The sequence below is a fragment of the Triticum urartu genome, chromosome 5A (genome assembly GCF_056163025.1).
Source record: "Triticum urartu cultivar PI428250 chromosome 5A, HENAU_Tu73, whole genome shotgun sequence".
Lineage (NCBI taxonomy): Eukaryota > Viridiplantae > Streptophyta > Magnoliopsida > Poales > Poaceae > Triticum > Triticum urartu.
The window spans coordinates 529,523,221-529,530,533 of NC_141877.1; the positions used below are offsets into that span (position 1 = coordinate 529,523,221).

The 7,313-nt window shown below is 49.0% G+C and overlaps 1 pseudogene; it reads left to right on the top strand.

Annotated features, from left to right (window-relative positions):
* The first annotated feature begins 2,955 nt into the window (after positions 1 to 2,955).
* LOC147972515 (malvidin galactosylase UGT88C3 pseudogene) lies at positions 2,956 to 5,069 on the top strand (annotated as a pseudogene).
* The last annotated feature ends 2,244 nt before the right edge of the window (positions 5,070 to 7,313 follow it).

Genomic DNA, 7,313 nt, shown 5'->3' on the forward strand with positions numbered 1-7,313 from the left:
GCAACACCAATGATTGGTCCTCGCCCGTCATGGGGCGCTTTAGTTGCAAGGTTAACATTCTCTTGATCATTGTGGAAGGATTTTTTAACTCCCGGGTTAATTAGTGTTGCGTGTATATAAGTAGATTAACATGCCTGGATGTTGCATTGAATAACTAAAACACTTGCCACAAAATGGCCAATCTTCTTAGATCTCAGGCCAGCCATCGGTTGTGTTGCATTTTAGTTCCTACCCAAATTCTAGCTAGGGGTGCAACATAATGTGATACATGAGCTCCCACCTTAGGTTCGACTCAATTACACGACCTTAATATTGGTCTTAGGACCAAAGCCTTGCCCTCTCACATTCCTTCTGTCTATTCTCTCTCATGCAACTACCTTCAAAACTACAATAGTCAATGTCCGGCTCCAGGATTAGTGGATCAATCACTGACGCACTCGTATTCCTGACACCTCCTTACCCCATAGTGTTATGTCGTCCACTTGACGTTCAGGGTGTCATGCCAAGGCACCACATGTGCGTGGAGAAATTCCTAGAATAAGGAGAGGAGGCAACACCTGGAGCAAAACTTCAAGGATGCATGTACGAGCCGTTGCTCTGTGTTAATTTGGGTTGGATGTAATCTATGCCAGAAATGATCGTTGTGGCACATAACACCACTCTCCTTCTATATGACCATTGTGCCTCATAAAGATATTTGCAGTCGGCCACCAAGTGTGAAGATCACAAGCAAAACCAAGTTCATAGTGGGTGCCCTGAGTTAAATTCCAGGATGTGCATAATATATGTATTTTTTGTTCGAACTTTGAATATAGCTATACGAAACTTGGCATGGGATTTAACTATATGTATTTTTTTGTGCCCTTTTCTTTTCAGTAGCATTAAATAGTTTATTAACGAAGTCCTAATGTGTATTTGGTAATTTTCAGTAGCACCAAATAGTTTATCAATCAGGACATGAGGTGTAGTGGTTACCAGCTTAAACTGAACTCTCTTTATGTAATAGATATTTTACACTACTATGTCCTTGTCTTTAATATGCTCATCGTGAACAAGTTATAGCTGATTTGACAATCCCTTCAAATAGCGATTTCTAAATCTACAAGTGTCTTGAGGCGAAGCAAACAATGGGTTTTTGAATTAATGCAAAGATCATTATAAAGGAAAATGGTAAAAATTCTACCTAATGATCTTGCTATTGTTATTATCATACTGCTGTTTGTCTTTTCATTATTCGATAAATGAAATAGTTGTTCTCGGCAAAGGGTGTTGCACCTGTGAAGAAATAGCGCATTTCTATTGAACTTTGAGCTGATATTTTTGTATTTGATGTGTTTCTAGCTATTTGGTGTTGTGTCACAATTATGTAGGATGGCCGAGCAGTAGTTTGGTGAGATAATTTTGGCGTAGCTCCTCCCTCCTCAACGAGAACGGCTTCTTAAGGGGTCTTTGAAAAATAATGCATATTTAGTTCGCAAAAACTTATTTTTGCATGAAGTTCACGTATTCTTTGCATTGTTCTGAAATCTTCAAGTGAACGACGAAACCCCACCTTGAGCTGAGCCGTCGTTGGTCTGAGGTCAGCAAGGCATCATGCCATCTTGATGTTTGTGTGCACTAGAACCCCTCTGTTTCGTGAATAACCAGTGGTGTTAAACTACAGATATATCTGTAAGCAGACCATGTAACATTTCTTAAGCGCTAACGATGACACTATGTACTTATTTTTCTTGGATGACCCTTAGAATCTTGTTGTTCTATGCTGCAACTTCCAATTGATGTTTGTTTGCACCTACATTTCAACTGTTCCATTCACCCATTGCCCTGATGAGAAGCACACATTTGGAAATAGTTCCTTTTGTATTTGTGTTGTATTCAAGAAGTGAGGAAATGGCACATTAATCCGCAAGCCGGATTTGATGGTGGATTAGGCTCCGCCATATTGGCATATTCAAAAAGTTGCAGGCTCCTATCGTACTGGAGCATGTTTGATGCCAAAAAAAAATCCAGATTTTTAATTTTTTACTAGTACTACTATTTTTTGAATTTAGCGGATATTTTTTTACGAGGTGAATTTAGTGGATATATGGTATGAAGCCACGTCATAGCAAAAGCTTGCATTATTTGTGGGATATCTGAAGCCACATCCCTCACGACTCTTGTCATCCGACAGGTGGAGTGAGACCAACTCAGCGTATGGCCATGTCTTAGAGTGACCACATACATAGAATCTTCCAATTCCCAAAAGCGAACTGTTTTTTCTCCACCACACATGCTGGGAAACAACAGGTTGCTTCGCCCGACTTTTCCTGCCAATAAACACATAGCCATCGACAGCAACACAAAAGCGAGAAACGAACGACACAACGGCCGGCCCGCTTGACGGAAGAGGTTCCATAACAAAATGAAACTCTCTCAGGTCTTGAGGGCATGCACAATGCATAGCCTCAAGGTGATGCCTCGCATGCCATGTAGGATCAGATATGACGTAAAGTAGGTTCGGATAGAGAAGCGGAATCCTCTTCAGGAGGCGGGTGCTTGAAAAGAAAAAATATGGTCCGATGACAAAAGCTGAAAAAGTTGAAATGAAAAGTAGAGATGCATGTGTACTAAAGTCTTTATTTTCTATTTCTTAATAAGGTCCACTAGTGATAGCTTGCATTGAGGAGAAAAAATAAATATAGATGCTTTAAATTACTTTTTGTCATGGAGCATATGTATTCATATGCCACGTGCCCTGACAGCCGACCTACCACCTTGATGGAAATTAATTGCTTTATTAATAAAGCAGGCAGGCATATAACAAGAGAGAGTGACATGCTATGTCTACCTCCCGACCATGACAACGACAAGTCCTGGTTCCTGACCGGTTCTCCATGAGTTTTTTTTTTTGATTGAAAATCAATAGTAAATCTAGTTGCTAGCGAGAAACAAGCTCTCATATTTTCTTCTTGCAAGAAGGCATAGTTCTGATAGCGTGAAATTCTGTTTATAAATGAAAATCAAGCAGCTCTGTCAGTCGTTCTCGCATCATCTACCCCGGCGTCTCCACGATTGGACAAGCCAGCGCGCACGCGCGACTACTTTTCCAAAGTTTTTCAACCTTCACAATAATCTTATCCAGTATAATAACCAAGCATCACATTCCCCACGTTTTTTTTCGAGAGAAAGTGGGGAGAACCACCTTCCCAGTGACACCAAGAGGGAGGGGAGAGATCGCAAATTTTCTGCTTGTCCAGTAACAACAATGGCAGCTCCTCCGACGCCCACGCTGGTGCTGCTGCCGGAGTGGGGCGCCGGGCACCTCATGTCCATGCTCGAGTCCTGCAAGCGCCTCCTCCTCCGCGGCGGCCGCGCCTTCTCCATCACGCTGCTCGTCATGCGCCCGCCCACCGCGCAGGCCACCTCCCAGGTCGAGGAGCACGTCCGCCGCGAGGCCGCCTCCGGCCTCGACATCCGCTTCCACCGCCTCCCCGCCGTCGACCCCCCGGCCGACGCCGCCGGGGTCGAGGACTTCATCGCGCGCTACATCCAGCTCCACGCGCCCCACGTCCGGGACGCCGTCGCCGGGATGCCCTGCCCTGTCGCCGCGCTCGTGCTCGACCTCTTCGCCGCGCCCATGGTCGACGTCGCCCGCGGGCTGGGCGTGCCCTCCTACGTCTTCATGTCCTCCACCGGCGCCATGCTCGCGCTCATGCTCCACCTGCCCGTGCTCCACCGCGTGGTCACCGTGGGGTTCGACGAGCTGGACGGGGAGCTGCACGTGCCCGGGCTGCCGCCGGTACCGCCGGAGTGCTTGCCGTGCCCCGTGGTGGACAAGAAGAGCCCCAACTACACGTGGTTCCTGCGCCTCGGCGGCAGCTTCATGGACGCCACGGGGATCATCGCCAACACCGCGGACGGGCTCGAGCCGGGGCCCCTCGCGGCCGTCGCCGACGGCCGCGCCGTGCCAGGGCGCCCCGCGCCGCCGGTGTACCCCGTCGGCCCCGTGCTCTCGCTCGGCAGCAGCGCCAGCAAGAAGGATTCCTCCTCGGAGCCACCGCACCAGTGCGTCGCCTGGCTGGACGCGCAGCCGCCGGCGTCGGTGGTGTTCCTCTGCTTCGGGAGCATGGGCTGGTTCGAGCCGGCGCAGGTGGTGGAGATCACCGCCGCGCTGGAGCGGTGCGGCCACCGCTTCCTGTGGGTTCTGCGTGGCCCCCCTTCCTCCAAGTCCGGCGCCGGCGCGCCGGACGGGTCCGAGCACCCGACGGACGCGAGCCTGGAGGAGCTGCTCCCGGAGGGGTTCCTGCGGCGGACGGAGGGCAAGGGCCTGGTGTGGCCGAAGTGGGCGCCGCAGAAGGAGATCCTGGCGCACCCGGCCGTGGGGGGGTTCGTGACGCACGGCGGGTGGAACTCGGTGCTGGAGAGCCTGTGGCACGGCATACCCATGGCGCCGTGGCCGCTGTACGCGGAGCAGCACCTGAACGCGTTCGAGCTCGTCGCCGACATGGGCGTCGCCGTGCCGCTGAAGGTGGACCGGAAGCGGGACAACTTCGTGGAGGCGGCGGAGCTGGAGCGGGCGGTGAGGTGCCTGATGGGCGAGGAGGGGCGGAAGGCCAGGGAGAAGGCCGCCGAGATGAGAGACGTCTGCCGCAAGGCCGTGGAGAAGGGCGGCTCCTCCGACGCTGCGCTGCAGAGGCTCTCGGAGGCGCTCCACGACGGCGCGGTGCGGCCGACCATATGAATCGATCGTGTACGCCGTGCGCCGGTACCCTTATAATGGAGTATATATTTCTCCCATACAGAAAATGATAAAATAAAATTTAAGTGTGTGTGGTAGAAACACAAGAGCAGAACATATTTGATGCAGTTCAAGGCTGGCGTTTTGATTTGCTCCAGATAGAGTGAAGATTTGGAAAGTCAGTCTATGCGCGCCGAGAACCAGTGATGGAGAAGGTCATTTGCTATTTTGTCTGCTTTTGCTCATAAGTTTGTATTGGCTAGCTTGTGGTTGTGTATCTTGCTTTCACCCATTTTTGTGGTTTGGTAGTTCGTTCCTATGTTAATATAAGCAGCGTCTTTTTTTTTTCTTTCGAAAAGGAGGTCGACCCTCGGCCTCTGCATCAATCCATGCATGCATCGATCTTTAATAATTATTTAACAATGGTCTCAGAGGAACATATATGAAGTCACTAGAAGTCACTATTCACACCTACAAACTTTTTAATATGAACTGCCCTCACTCCCCACCGTCTAGAACCGGGGTCACCTCACATGATGTATCAGGATCCTACGCCCGGTGCAACAAATCTAAAGTGTACACCGCATGCACACGTTTTAGAAACCACCACCACCATCAAACCGCTGACCCATCTCCAGGAAGGAGATCCGCATCATCCCTGCTAGACCGGCCATTTGTTGACACCTCCACGACGTCAAACAACACCACCGCTCTGCGCTCGTCCATCCAGATGCATATGTCGCCGAGACTAAGCCGCACCATGCCGCCAAGATCCATCGTCGTCGACGCGGTGAATGCGACACCGCTCCAAATGCCAACCTCCACACCATCGCCGCCGGTTTAGCCCTTGGCACGGGGAGCCCACCATCCACAGTAACCCTCCACCGAACATCCAAGCCTCCCAAGACGGCGCCTTCATGAAGGGTACGACACACAAGGCGCCTCCGCCGTCCAATCCAAAACGGATTTTGGACTTTTGTCCAGAAAGGGGTCGGGGGTAGATAGGAGGGACCTCGGCTCCAAGAAGTTTAACGACGCGCCGCTGTCGGGCTGAACCAGTCGACCAAAGTTTTCTTTGGTCCCGATCCTATACCACAGACCTCTGTCTGCTCCAAATCCTATACCATAAGAGATTAGAAGATGGTCTGGAGAAAAAAAGCTCAACAAGTATATACTACTTTGTCCCAACCCGCATGCAAGCCAGTCAGTGATACGTCTCCATCGTATCTATAATTTTTTATTGTTTCATGCCAATATTCTACAACTTTCATATACTTTTGGCAACTTTTTATACTATTCTTGGGACTAACATATTGATCCAGTGCCCAGTGTCAGTTCCTGTTTGTTGCATGTTTTTTGTTTCACAGAATATCCATATCAAACGGAGTCCAAACGGAATAAAAACTGACAGAGATTTTTTTTGGAATATATATGATTTTTGGGAAGAAAAATCCACGCGAGACGATGCTCAAGGGGCCCATGAGGCAGGGGCAGGCGCGCCCCTGACCCTCGTGGCCACCCCGTAAGGCGGTTGATACCCTTATTTCGCCGCAAGAAAGCTAATATCCGGATAGAGATCGTGTCAAAATTTCAGCCCAATCGGAGTTACGGATCTCCGGTAATATAAGAAATGGTGAAAGGGTAGAATCTGAAAACGCAGAAATAGAGAGAAACAGAGAGACAGATCCAATCTCGGAGCCATCGAGGCCAAGGACCAGAGGGGAAACCCTCCCCCATCTAGGGAGGAGGTCAAGGAAGAAGAAGAAGAAGGGGCCCCCTCTCCCCTTCTCTTCCGGTGGCGCCGGAACGCTGCCGTGGCCATCATCATCATCATCATCACCGCGATCTACACCAACACCTCCGCCATCTTCACCAACATCTCCATCACCTCCCCCCCTCTATCTACAGCGGTCCACTCTCCCGCAACCCGTTGTACCCTCTACTTGAACATGGTGCTTTATACTTCATATTATTATCCAATGATGTGTTGCCATCCTATGATGTCTGAGTAGATTTTCGTTGTCCTATCGGTGGTTGATGAATTGCTATGATTGATTTAATTTGCTTGTGGTTATGTTGCTGTCCTTTGGTGCCCATCATATGATTGCGCGCGTGGATCACACCCTAGGGTTAGTTGTATGTTGATAGGACTATGTATTGGAGGGCAAGAGTGACAGAAGCTTCAACCTAGCATAGAAATTGATGCATACGGGATTGAAGAGGGACCAATATATCTTAATGCTATGGTTGGGTTTTACCTTAATGAACGTTAGTAGTTGTGGATGCTTGTTAATAGTTCCAATCATAAGTGCATAGAATTCCAAGTCAGGGATGACATGCTAGCAGTGGCCTCTCCCAGATAATACTTGCTATCGGTCTAGTAAAGTAGTCAATTGCTTAGGGGAAATTTCGCAACTCCTACCACCACTTTTCCACACTCGCTATATTTACTTTATTGTTTTTTTAACCTAAACAACCCCTACCTTTTATTTACTTGCTCTTTATTATCTTGCAAACCTATCCAACAACACCTACAAAGTACTTCTAGTTTCATACTTGTTCTAGGCAAAGCGAACGTCAAGCGTGCGTAGAG